General features: G+C 42.9%; 1 protein-coding gene across 4 annotated transcripts in view; it reads left to right on the top strand.

Moving 5' to 3' along the window:
• Nucleotides 1-13,861, top strand: part of TOGARAM2 (TOG array regulator of axonemal microtubules 2) — a 96,231-nt gene that overhangs the window by 9,203 nt on the left and 73,167 nt on the right. The window contains exon 1 of one of the 4 annotated variants that reach the window (XM_073338626.1): nt 6,254-6,389. The exons of the other annotated variants lie outside the window; for them this stretch is intronic. The gene's annotated coding sequence lies outside the window, so the exon portion shown is untranslated. Of the gene's footprint in view, nt 1-6,253; nt 6,390-13,861 lie in introns of those variants that run through there. 4 annotated transcript variants of the gene reach the window in all.

Raw genomic sequence — 13,861 nt, forward strand, 5'->3', positions numbered from 1 at the left:
TGCCTGACACCTGGTGTTTTACACTCTGGGCCCGTAGTGATTTGTTGACCACACTGAAACACCCCTGTCTAATTCCTGGTAATATACTGTTGAGCTTGTTGTAACATGCTGTGTATTACTGATTGCAGCATAGGCTGGAATGTATATCTATCCATCTCTGTATTTGGGGTGTTTATCTGATCTTGGAGTCACTGCTGTTACATGTCAGTATTGTTTATGAAGCCTGAAGGAATTAAACACCTTATTGTTTACAAGGCCATGAGTGAATGTGAAATCAGCAAGTTGACTTTTCGATAAAAATTCTTCAAAGGAATGAAGTGCTGCTAAAGTTGCACTTAATTGGTTAGGTGATGGATCTGTCCCACAAAGACCAGACATTAGGTGTGCTGAATTAGGAATATAGGACTTGCCAATCCAGATCAGACCTGAGGTCCATTTAGTCCAGTATCTCATTTCTGACAGTGGCCAGCACCAGATACTTCAGAGGAAAGTGTAAGAACACTGCAGTAGGCAGATATGGGATAATCTGCTCCCATATTACATCTCATCCTGACCTCTGAGACTGGCTTAAGCCTTGAAGCATAAAGTTTAAAATCCCTTCCAAAACCTGTTAGTATTAACTATTGTAGGCAGTGTTGTTGTAGCCATGTCAGTCCCAGGATATTAGGGAGACCAAGGTGGGTGAGGTAATATCTTTTATTGGATCAACTTCTGTTAGTGAGAGAGACCAGCTTTTGACCTACACAGAACTCTTCTTTAGGTATGGGAAAGGTACACAGGGTGTCACACTTAAATACAAGATCAAATAGTTTAGCAGAAGAAGTTAGCACATATTCTAAGGAACCAAGGTGAAGTGGCCCGTTAACACCTCTGTAGTCATAGGACAAAAAGAGGGGGTTAGTGGGGTTCAGATTGTTGTACTAAGCCATAAATCCAGTGTCTTTCTGAAGACTGGTTTTTAGTGTCTAGCAGAATAATGAATTTAAGCTCCCAGTTCGTCTTTTGGAAGTATTGTGCATGTTTCCTTTGAGGATGAGGTCAGATATAGAGTGATTGTTCTGGCCACACACCCCTAGTTGTCACCTACCACCCCACTCTGATACCCCTACAGGGTATCATCAAACTAGATCCCATACTTGATGGGAACCCCAATCCTGAAAGAAGTCTTTCCTGACCCTCCTCTTCTGGCCTTCAAACAACCCCCCAACCCCTCTGAGCTCATCACCAGAAGCAAGCTCCCCACAGAACAGGACATACCAACTCAAAGCAGCACCAGACCCTGCCAGAACAACATAAGCAAAGCCTGCAGGCATATCTCCACTGCTACAATGATCAACAACCCCCCCACAACACACCTTTCAAGATCCATGGGTCCTACACGTGCCTATCACAACATGTGGTGTATCTCATCCCTTGCACCAGATACCTTAACAACAACTGTGGGTGAAACCAGGCAATCACCATGCTCTGGAATGAACTCTCACAGGAAAATGTGAAAAGTGTTCACCCTCCGGTGATAGTGTGTTTGTCTTTTTCAAAGTGATCACTATATCTGACCTATTCATCCTCAAAGGAATAATTATTAAAGGAGTATTAGCTATTATAATTTTTGAGAGTCAAACAAGGGCTTGTTTTCACCATAGAAACTGGCTAGAGGAAAATTAGTCATGTGATTAAGGCACCCCACTGGGCGTGGGTCTAGTTTTGTTGTATAGTAGCTGGAGACTGCCTTTGTTCTCTGAGTACTGTATCTTTATACTTTGAAGAACTCTCTGTCTGTACAGACAATGGCTCTTTTGTTCTCTGCTCTTTGCAAGGAGCCCATCACACCATGCTATCTCTCCTGAAGATGACAGGAGTTTTGCTTGTTGGCTTTCTAAAATAATGATTTTAGATGAGAGTATATGTTTCACCCTTTGTACAGGAAACACAACAGGTTGTATCTCCCAGTTATGGTTGTTCTGAATGCTGAATTTGACTGTGGTCAGTAAGAAGTCTGAAACTAGATTCTTTATTTCTGCTAACTCACACATTAACAGCTTTCACCACGGTCCTTTGTTCCCTTTCCTCATGGAAGGTCCCTCTACTGTTCTGAAGCACATGCTGCACCTTCTCTCTCCAGTTCTATTCCATCTGCCTCGGGTACAAAACTGAAAATAGCAGGTATTGGCCTTTTTGTGGTATTTCTCATGGAGATCAAGAAGGGCAGAGGTGTGACTTTTTTTCTAGTTAACCAAGGTATTTTCCAAACCTCTAAAAGGTTCAGGTTTGAGACTTTTTTGGTGTGTGTGTGTGTGGGGGGGGCACAAGAGGAGAAGATTCTGTTCTTTTCATCCAAACCCATTTGCCCAGTCCTAGGAAAATCATGTACTTATATACATGGGGGAGAAAAAAATCCCCAAGAAATTTGGTGTCCAGTTGGTGCTTTGGTTCAAGTCTTTTTTTATGCTTTTTAGAACTCCTGCTTGGAGTGTCAGATGCTTAAAGGAAACAAACCCAAATCCTGACCAGATGCTGCCCATTTGCCTTATTCTCGGTTGGGTCATCCAAAGGGCAGGCTTTTAAAAAATCAACTATATAAGCTTTTAATTACAAAGCTTATAAAAATGAAGAAAGGGCCAGGTGTGAGAACAGAGCTAGCTGCTGGGCTCAGCTCAAGGAGAGGTAGAAGGAGATTGTATATTAAAATGTACACACATGTATTGAATGACTGGGTTCCAGGCAAAAATCTGGAAGTTTCATGAACATCTGAGAGAAGGACTCAAAGTGTGGGTTAGGTTTCTCCAAGGGTTCTATACAGGTCAAACTGCCTCTGAAGCCAAATCCCAAAGAAGGAAAAATACAAGTGATCTGATGGTGCCACCCCATTCAGAATCCATCTCGTCTCCGTGCAACTCTCGTATTGTATGAAAGCCAACCAAAGCAACAATGAATAACTCAGTTTAATTACACCCTCTTTTATGAACTGACTAGCATGTGAACATTTCACTACCCTTTAGGGGCTCCTCTTGGGTGCTGTGGAGTACTTGCTGGTTTGGGGAGTTGATTGGCTTATTTGTGAATAACTTATCTGACAAATGTAGCTCATTTTGCTGTCCACAAACCAATTCCAACTTTAGTGAATGGATTGATTATTCACAAATAGGCACCTGATATTTTAGATAGATGATTTTCAGCCTGTGAATTATTCTCAGGTTCACTACAACTGCCTGTTTGTTGTTCATGGTGTATGATTGGTCCCATGAATGATGTTTCTGCTTCCTAACCGACTGACTGAAACTTCTGCAACGGAAGAATAACAAACAATTAAATATCATACTTGTGGGTAGAATTTTTTGAGCAAGTAATTATCTATAGAATAAGACTCCAGTATTGTCACACTGTGTAACCCTGAAGCCTAGACTGTCTGTACAGTCAGTTTGAAGTGACAGAAACTACTATGAGCATGATTAAGAGCTCTTTTTGTTAAGAATGTTATCAGGTTGAATTATCACTGGGATTCACAGTCTGTTACTCTCCAGTTTGTAAGTTCCCAGATATTTTGATTTTATGAATTATACCCATGTGGTGTATAATTACAGTAAGGCATATATCTGTGCCATGCAAAGGGTTCTAGGTCATAGTTACATCAGAGGTAATTCAACCAATTGCCACGCTTACTCTACAGCTAAGTTGTGTGCAACAATTACATTGGTTAAATGAGGGAGAGTAGTGGATTACTTAGCCCGTTTGCCACAGTTCTTCAAAAGCACCCACACAACACAGCCAGCACAAGCAACCCCAAAACACACAGAGCCTCTCACTGTAGCGCATGCCCTTCATTCACCACCTGCACAAACCAACACAACGCTTCCAGTGTGTCACAACAGAAATAGCTGGGAGCATGGCTGAGAGCTCTCTCTGTTCAGAACATCACCAGCTGGGCCCTATGGAACCAGATGGAATGTTGGCACACAAAGGTTCTGTGGCAGTTGGAATGTGACAGTTGATCAGAGGAGGTGGGAGTAACAGCTATTGGGGAGGTAAGGGGGGGAGGGACAAAGAGGTGGTGGTGCCTGCAGCCAGAGGGCAGCTCTGTCACAAACCATGGGGAACATGCTAACTCAGCAACATTGGTCAGTGCAACGCAGCACACGGAAATGAGCCCCGAAACGCTACCTACCTATGTGGCTGTACTGCTTCTATCATTTCCTGGTCTCTAGCACACACCGCTTTGTTACTGTGTTAGCGTGGTTACTGCTGCGGTGCTTTGTGACCGTGTTTGATGAAATAGTACACAGGCGCACTGGGGTGAAGGCCTGCCACAAAATAATCTGACTCCATGCCGTACCAAAATGGGCACAAGTGAAAACCCTTCCCATAGCTACTGGTATAGGGTGGCACCGTTACCAATATCACTCTAAGCTTTGACCACCCACCATGCCAAGAAAGAAAGCTCCCCACGCTGGCCAGAGAGAAGCTACAAGAAGAAGAACATTAAGGAAAAATAAATCCGATACAGCGCACAGATGATGGATTACTTGGCCCAACTACCACACCTGTGTAACGGCACGGGCTTTCATCCTCTATTTTGCACTAAACTTCTTGAAACTTTAGGCTTCGCCAGCGTTTTCATGAACATACCAATGGTTATCCAAATACTTGCAAACAAGGAATGACAGAACATAGCCCTTCTCCAGCAATGACATCAAAGTGAGCTCACCCTGTTTATTCACAAAATATAAACTGATCTCTCTTGGTACTGTTCAGCCAGCTCTGCTGGCTTGTTATGGTTTGGTTGCTAGTAAGTGTAAGGCCTTGTAAACTGGTTTATTGTTGTAGAGTTGCTTATGAGAGATGGGCAGTGTCAACTAGGTTTAATTAGGGTTGTTTGTGAGGCAGTGTGGGCTAGTGGCTAGAGCACTGGATTAGCAAGCAGGAGGACCTGGGTTTTATTCTTGCGTCTGCCACTGCTTTGCTGGATGATCTTGGGCAAGTCACTCTTCCCTCTGCCTCAGTTTCCCCAATCCAATAAGGATACAATATTGACCTCATGTCATGTGAGAACTAGGCACATTTATTATTTGTGGTGAGATTGCTCATGTATTAAGCTGTGCACGCTTATTTTGTATTGGAGAGTTAAATGTCAGCTAAGGGGTGTGCACACTGGTTTGTTGTTGGGTTTCATGGAACTGTGTGATTGGCATTGATGGGGGTTATTTTGAGAATTTAAACACAACCAAAGCCCCAACATAAAGAAATGAATTTTGTACAAAATATAAATGAAAAAATACAAAATAGTTGATTTATATATAAAAGGTTGTCATTTTGAAGAACCCCAAAGAGCTTCACAAATGATCTGTGCTATATGGAAAATTGCTGCACATTCCACATAAATGTTGCCACTTTTTAGGTGGAACATGGCGGTTGTAATCATTATCCAGCAACATATCACAACTGTTCAGCACAGAAACAGAAAATGAAGGATAATACAATAGTGCTTCCAGTGGAAACTGTTGGGGGTATGTAGGCCAGCAGAATGTAAAGAAACATATTTCTGTTTGACCAGATTCTGGGGCTAACCTCTTTATACTTGGGGAAAGGCCATGGGCTCTTTAATGGTCACAGCAAGTTAGTACCTTAATTCTACTTCCTCACCTAAAAGGGGACACTTTCAGCACCACAGGCCCCTCAAAACATTCTGCTGGGCTTATTGATTAAGCGTTGACTCCCAGAAGAGTGCTGCCTACTGAATCACCAGCACTGCTTTCTGCAGTACTCTGGTTTTTCCTTGGAGGATTCCCAGCCAAGTATTGACCCAGCTTGACCTTGCTTCGTTTGTGAAGTCACAGCCCAAAGCAGAAGCGCTAGAAGCAAATTGCCAGAAGGGTGGTCAGATTTTAGGCCTGCTAATCATGTCACTTTCCCTTTGTAGTATAAACCTTCTACACCTTGTGAAACATAACGTCGAAAAAACATAATTTTTCCATATGGCAAAGGCAGCTTCTGGCTTTACTGTATTGAAACAATGAGTGGGTTGTAAATTCTTTTGGCTCAGCCTTAGGGAACTGGAACTTTCTTTCCACCCTTTTAAGCAAGTAAATTGGCAGGTCGCCTGGTCTCCCCTGGTCCCGCAGATCAGTTTGCCTTCTGTTTGTCAAATGCCTAAAAAAAGGAACCAATCAGATCACATTTGCCTAATGGATTTATGAATCTCCTTAGGTGCCATCAGGTCTAATTTCTTAGTGAGCTGTGACAGTTTAACACCTGGGCAATGACTGCAGAGGGGTGATGGATGGCTAGGGGACTGCAGAAACCTGGAATCATTACTATGCTACAGTAAAAGCCATAACCAAGCCCTGTGAAAATCTTCCCCAAGTGTTAATGGAACCATGTAAATAAGGATGAAGGTAGGTTTCCCTTGTGATAGTTGCAGCAAAGTTATTTGCTTTGTGGTTCATTCATTTTGCCAGATGGCCTGGAACTGTTTGTCAAGCTGAACTTGAATAGGTTTTATTTACTACTGGGCTTTATTGAACTGTGGTTTCAACCATTTTTAAAGGGATCCTTTAAGGAGGAAGGAGCTGGAGTAAACTGTTACTTCACGCAGAGTGCACTTGAGTCACAGCAATTCACTATGTGCTATGGTGGTGCCTAAATACTGTGGGGACGGCGCATTAGAAATTCCTTAATTAAAGGTACTTATTTCCATGCTAACTTTGTAGCAGATTAGGTTTTGTGTGATCAAAGATTGGAAGGTGCGATTGCATCCCTGAACAAAGCTAGCGCTAAGCAATAGCACTGATCCTGTGTGAACTAATTTGCTATGGCTCTCTGTCACTAGGAGAGGACCATGTTGTTGGAATCTGGAACAGAAGCAGTTGCCATATGGCCAGGTTTCGGCATATCAATGGATCCTTTTGTGGTTCTGCTGGCAGTGGTAAGGATAGACTGGTTCAGGAAGTAATACTGATTTCATTTCTGCTGGCTTGACTGAACCTAGGATGGACTGAAATGTACTATAAGCAGGGCTTACCTGTTGGATGCTGCGCAAACATGGATAGCAGACACCTATGTAAGACTTGTAGGGTAAAACCTGCTAAGAGTGTTAGGGGTTTCTTTTTAGAGCTTTTTTATGTTCCAATAGGCGAAAAGAGCTTTATTTAAAATAAATTAATTTGCCATGCCCTTCATCTCTACTGTACAGTCAAGGTCTCGGTATGTTTTAAAACTATAGGTGAGGCTGAGATTTTGTCATGGTTATTTTTAGTAAAAGTCACCGATAGGTCACGGACAATAACCAAAAATTCACCGAAGCCCCTGACCTGTCTCTGACTTTTATTAAAAATAACTATGACAAAATGAGGAAGGAGGAGGATCCAGCACCCACTGCTACTGGGGCTCCAGGGTTCCCCCCACCCATGGTGACTGAAAGCACAGGGTCCCCCCGCCTGTCTGCCGGCAGCAGCTTGGAGCTGTGAGGTCTGCCCTGGCAAGTTGGGAGCTGCAGGGTCCCCCCACCCACCGCCCCTGGCAGTGGCTCAGAGCTGTGGTGATACCCCTGCTACCCGCAGTGCCAGCTGGGGCCTATGGAGGGGCTCCTGCCTCCAGCAATGGCTAGGAGTTGCAGGGGGGGGCCGCTGGCTGACAGCTCCAGCCCCATCGGCCCGGGGCTGAAGTGGATTCAGTGACTTCCATGACCTTTGTGACAAAATCTTAGCCTTAACTACAAGCACTTATCACTGCAGTGTTAGAGACACTTGGAAAATGGCAATTATTTTTAGTGGGGATTTTTTTCTATATTTCCTGCAAATATTTTTATTTTCTGATCTGAATCTGAAACTGAAAAATGTTTGGTTTTCAAAAACAGCTTTTCTTTACAAAATTAAATTTGCAGTGCAACTTTTCAAAAACCAAATCTTGAATTTTCTGTTACCAAATATTGTTTGGTTTTCAATTTGTTTTTATAGAAAAAATTTAAAACTTACTCCAAAATGAAAATGTTGATAGAAAATGTTTTCATTTTGATTGAAAGGCCCTTTGTCATCAAAAAAAGTTTTGACAATAAGTTTTCTAAATTTCTAGGGCTAAATTCCTCCCTGTTGTCACTTCACTTTCATTGGAACTGCACCAGGGATTAATTTTGTTCACTGTCTTTCAGACAAAATGGTAAAGGCCACCATCATCCACCACTGATGGTAGTGGAAGCTTTGCCATTGATTTCAGTGCCCATGCAGAGCGCTGGGTCTGATCATGTCTTGGCCAATATTTCCTCCTCTGGGTCTAATATCTGAGGCTGTGCATGAGCTGTTGTGAGAGCCAGTGGTGCCATAGTTAGCTTGTTGTCATATTCTTTGGGATTCCCAGATATAAATTCTGTTCTTTGTTTGGATGAACTAGCTATTGCTCCTAGACATAAAATTGCAGACCTATACTAACCTCAGCCATATCTCACTGACTGGCCGGGATCTACTTGATTTGACTGCTGATGGACGCAGTCAGGGATGTGCTGAAAAACACTTTCAGTGCTACAGAACAGCAGCTGCCCCATTACGATCCCTGACTTGACTCAGACAAAACTGATTTTCCTGAAACTTTGCTTGATCTTGTCAAGAAGTTTGGTAACTACTAGACAAAGCTTTTAAAGTTATGTGGTTAAATCCTGGCTCTATTGAAGTCAATGGCAAAACTCCTGTTGACTTGAATGGGTCTGGGATTTCATCCATGGGGTGTTGAAAATTCACCTCTAGTTGAATTTTGAATATTTTTCTAATTCTTCTTAGCTCATTGCTCCCAAATAATTTGATCCATGAACTACAATGTTTTTGTTTTGCTGGCAGGAGGTACCTCTTAGTATTTGTGGGAGATAACAATATTAAGAGTTATAAAGAGCAAAGCTTATAGAACAATCATTTACAAATATAAACTGAACTTCAGCTTCTGGCTGAGCCAGAGATTTATTGGGGATAGCTGGGTGCCGGAGCAGCAGGGTGGAGAGAAAGGAAGTATATATTATTATACTATTTTACAGATGGGGAACTGAGGCACAGAGAGCCTCAGTGACATTCCCAAGGTTACACAGAAAGTCACTGGAAGAGCTGGAAACAGAACCCAGCTTTCTTGCATCTCAGTTTAGTCCCATCATTCTAAGACCATTTGTCCTCTTGTATATGGGTGTGGGTTTTTTGTTTTTTTATTTGTTTTTGGGTTTTTTGCCTTTTAACATTTGAGTTTAACTTGAAGTTTACAACACATTTCTACCTGATTAGATAGACTTGTTCTTTAAAGGGGGTAGATTTTATGCATGATAATGTTGATTCATCCTAGAATAGGTGAAGTTAAAATGGACTAGATAAATTAGCCAGGGTAGACAGCAGCCCCTACCTGTTTATCCTTTGCTTTTTTTTCTGGAGCAAACCTAATTTATCTAAGCCACACGAGACAGATAGTTTAATAAAACAGCACACTGTTGAATGACCAATTCCCATTGCATACTGCCTTTTCCTTGCCAGCTACTTATGATGCGATTGTTGTTAATCTACATGGCCTCTTCAAAGCATTAATATAGCTCCAGAGTCCTACATGAGGATTTCCTGCTCTGAAGGGTAAATGCAACTGAAGAACATGGGCTCTTGCAAAACAACAACAAAACCTCACTTCCTGCAGGAGAGGTGGGATTTTAAAGCCCCAGAACTGTAATTCATGTTAATGCTCACTGGTGACTCTCACCTGGGCTTCAGTGCAGTTCTACAGAAAAATAACTGACTTCACTCTGAGCAAAAAGAAAAGGAGTACTTGTGGCACCTTAGAGACTAACCAATTTATTTGAGCATGAGCTTTCGTGAGCAACAGCTCACTTCATCGGATGCGTACCGTGGAAACTGCAGCAGACTTTATATACACACAGAGATCATAAAACAATACCTCCTCCCACCCCACTGTCCTGCATATATATATATAAAGTCTGCTGCAGTTTCCACGGTATGCATCCGATGAAGTGAGCTGTAGCTCATGAAAGCTCATGCTCAAATAAATTGGTTAGTCTCTAAGATGCCACAAGTACTCCTTTTCTTTTTGCGAATACAGACTAACACGGCTGTTACTCTGAAACCGTTCACTCTGAGCAAGTTCCTCTGCATTCAGCACTTGTACTGCTGGACAGCAGCTTGCCCAGCCACCTCAAAGGACAGTCTCCAATGGCCCATCTACACTACAGAGCTGCCTAGGCAGGGGAGCTGGGTACAAGGCAGTTACAATTTGTAGGGTACATTGCACTATAACAGTGTTCCATAACCAGGCTAAATAGGCCCATGCACATAGGCAGTGCCTTGGTTAGTACTGTGCTTGTAGCTATGGCACCAGCCCTGAATCTGACTGTCAGAAGAGTATGCAATCAACCCAAGCTTGGCATTTAGGGGACTGAACATTCATATGCATCAAATGAAAACCAAAAGAACTAAATTCTGTTTTAGAAATTATTTGGAACCAAATCTTGGGAAACAGAGCCAAGCTTTGGCCTCCATAGTCCTCAGAATGAGCTGTGGGAAGTGAGAGTGTGTGTGAGAGACTACTGTTCCTCCCTTCCGCATGAGGTGTTGGCCTACTGGATCTGTGCTGTGTATACATGCACTGGCGAGGCTCTGGACAGGGCCGGCTCTAGGCACCAGCTAAGCTGAAGGGGCGGCACTCTGGCTGTTCTTGGGGCGGCACTCCTGCAGCAGCCACGGCTGCAATTCGGCAGCAGCTCCTCTCCGATGTTCTTGTTCTCTCCAGCGGCGGCGTATTTGGCAGGGATTTTTTTTGTTTGGCTGCTTGGGGCAGCAAAAAATGTGGAGCTGGCCCTGGCTCTGGACATGCTCATGTTCCCCCACTTATGAAGGTCTCCTCTGCTTTTGCTCCTAGATGGCCACATGTTTCAATTGTGATCAGACCTCAGACCCTTGTATAAGATGTCCTGGGATTTGTTCTATACGTCCATTAAAATCACGCCCACTATGATGGTTTTCAACATGAAAACCAGTTACTTTGAGACCCACTGATACTTCCCACTTATGCTAACCAGCATTCCTGTGTTCCCCAAACCAGATAAACACAAAATCTCATGTGGAATATAACTATTCTGTTATCCAGAGTGAATAAACCATGAGTAGCAGCATTTGGATCTCAATGCAGTTGACAGAGAGCTGAAGTATACAATTAGCTAATATGCAATTAACTGGATTAGCAGCCCAGGCAACCAAATGGGGTTTGCTCAAGACCATGTGATTTTCATGTATGTAAGTGGATTAGGTAGCAAAGCACTGAGCAGCTAGATAGAGTGCACTGAACCACTAAGTCTGTGATGGATGGCCACGTTCAGCGGGGCTCACATCTATCCTGGATTCACTCTCATCTCGCTGCCTCACTATTGCATCTGGTCTGTTTAGTGGTGAGTGACCTCTCCTTGGGTGTGATGGATGCTCACATGGTTGCCATTTGAAACACACACACATCTCAAAGCTGTATTCCTACTTGACTTCCCTTCCCCTTTACACCATGGTGTCCAAAGTATGGCCTGAAGGCCTATTACAGCCCAAAGGAGCATTTTAAAATGTTTGCCATGGCTGCCCTATATGATCAGGCAAAGCTCATTAACTTCAGGAACTCAAACAAGCACCATTTTCTGTTCATCTGCTGCATGAAGAGGAGAGAAGCACAAGGAAATAGGCTTATGTGCCTTCAGTGCCAGATCTTGCAGAGTGTCTAGGGCCTGCAGCGCCCATTGGCTTCAGAGGGCATGAGGGGCACTCAGCCTTTCTCAGGTTCAGACCCTTATTTTGGCAGAGAGCAAAATGGTGTAGCTTTGAGACAAATTAAGTGCAGGCCACCAAGTTCTTTGCATTTGCTAAACCAGCCCTCAGTATCACTAGTGCTAGGCACTATTGCTTGATGTGGCCAAATTAGTCTTTTACATTGTTCACCATTCAGGATTAGAGCTGGTCAGAACCCAGAATTCCCATTCTACAGGAAATTACACAATTTTGGATCTTTTTCATTCTAAATCAGAATGAAAAATTGAAACTTCCTGCAGAATGAACTCTGAGATTTTGTTTAGGGAAAAAAATCAAAATGACATTTCATTTCAACCTTATTGAAACATTTCAACTATAATATATTATAAATTATAATAAATATTTTTATTAAACATAAAAATCCAAATTGAATATTTTGACCTTATCACAATATTTCAATATTTTTTTCATCAAAAAATTCAAATAAGCCAACACTGTCTGCAGAAGATGACAATTTTGTGAAATTGAAATTTTCCTGATGGACAATATCAATCCGCTCCACTGAGCATACTGAATGGGATGCTCCTACAATTGTCCCAATCTTTGTAGCATAGAATAGATAGTGCAGACTCTGGGCCTTTTATCCCAGTACTCCTTTAAATAAGAGCAGTATCTATAAAATCTGTTTTACCTTAATCACAGCATGTTAGCATCTCTGCAGCTTCTCACCCTCCCAATCTGTCAGTTTGTGGACATTCCACAGAGAGGGAGTGTTGTCTAGTGGTTGGACGAAGAGGAATAAGGTGCGGGATGCCTAGGCTCTATTAAAACTAACTTGCTTTGTGACTTAAGGCAGGTCACTTAACTGCTCCATGCCTCAGTTTCCCATCCATATAATGCATACCGTGCATGATATCTCATGCAGGTATGGTGATTAATTATGATGATGTTTGTGAAGTGCTTCATGATAATGTTTGTAAAGTGCTTCAGCCCCACGGGAGGTGCTGGGGTTTGGGGCTTCTGCCCTGTGGGATTTAAAATATTTACCGGAGCACCACTCTGGACAGCTCTGGCTGAATTTAAGCCCCGCCTCAGGATTACTGAAAGCCACTCTTACAGATTATTGGATTATTTTGGTTTGTTCTTGAGGGTAGGGTTCAGAGAGGGAATAAATAGATGGTGGAATTCAGCTATAAACCTTCAGGGCAGGACTGAGCTGGGGAGCAGAGCATAGGGGAGACATGGACAGTGTTGTGAGCCAGCAGCCTTTTGCTCACTCTCTCCAATCACTGACAAATTCCCTCTCATTGCATAGAAGTGATCACTAGGATGATAATAGTGGAAATATTTTAAAAATAATATAAGGTTTCTTTAATCAGTTTTCCTTTTATTATTATTTCCACCAATATTTTTTCTCTTATTCTGTTTTAGCACTGGAGGCTGCTTTGGACCTCTGCTCCTACTTATTACAGAGATTGTGAGCTCTTTCCTATATGTCTGCAAAGCCCATTCACACCTACGATGCTGAATTAATAATATCATTCTGTTACTCTTGATTATATAACCGGGGGAGAGGGGGAAGGGGAAGGGGTGTCTGCATAAGCTAACCTGCTCTGGATGTGTCCACTGGGCTCTAATTAATGCAGATGTTGTGCATGCTCCCATTCCTCATGGACTCAGTTGCAGCGGCATTTTGATCACCCAGGCGCCTGTCCAATGCATAGCAGAAGTTGCTATGGGGAAAGCCCAAGGGTTCCCAATTCAGCAGAGCTTCTTGTGAACAAAAGATGCCTGTTAGAGTGCCAGGAGGTGGCTGCTCCAGCAGCGAATGGTTCTGCTGCCAAATGTGCCTTTTGTGTATGTGTGTAGGATGCAAACAATACGAATGCAAATGCAAACAATACAGTACAGCAATAGCTAAGCAGGTGTCGGGTTACAGCCATGGAAGCGGGTGTGGAGAAGGTGGTCTGTCTCCTTCACAACTGGAAAAGACCCCTCACACAGTGCCTCTGACCCAGAGCAGGCCTGTTTCCTAACAGCTCCCCCTTCTGCCTGTGAAAATGTAGCTCAGGGACTACCTGACGAGAACGTTCAAATGTTCAGTAAAAAGA

The sequence above is a fragment of the Lepidochelys kempii genome, chromosome 3, assembly GCF_965140265.1.
Source record: "Lepidochelys kempii isolate rLepKem1 chromosome 3, rLepKem1.hap2, whole genome shotgun sequence".
Classification (NCBI taxonomy): Eukaryota; Metazoa; Chordata; order Testudines; family Cheloniidae; genus Lepidochelys; species Lepidochelys kempii.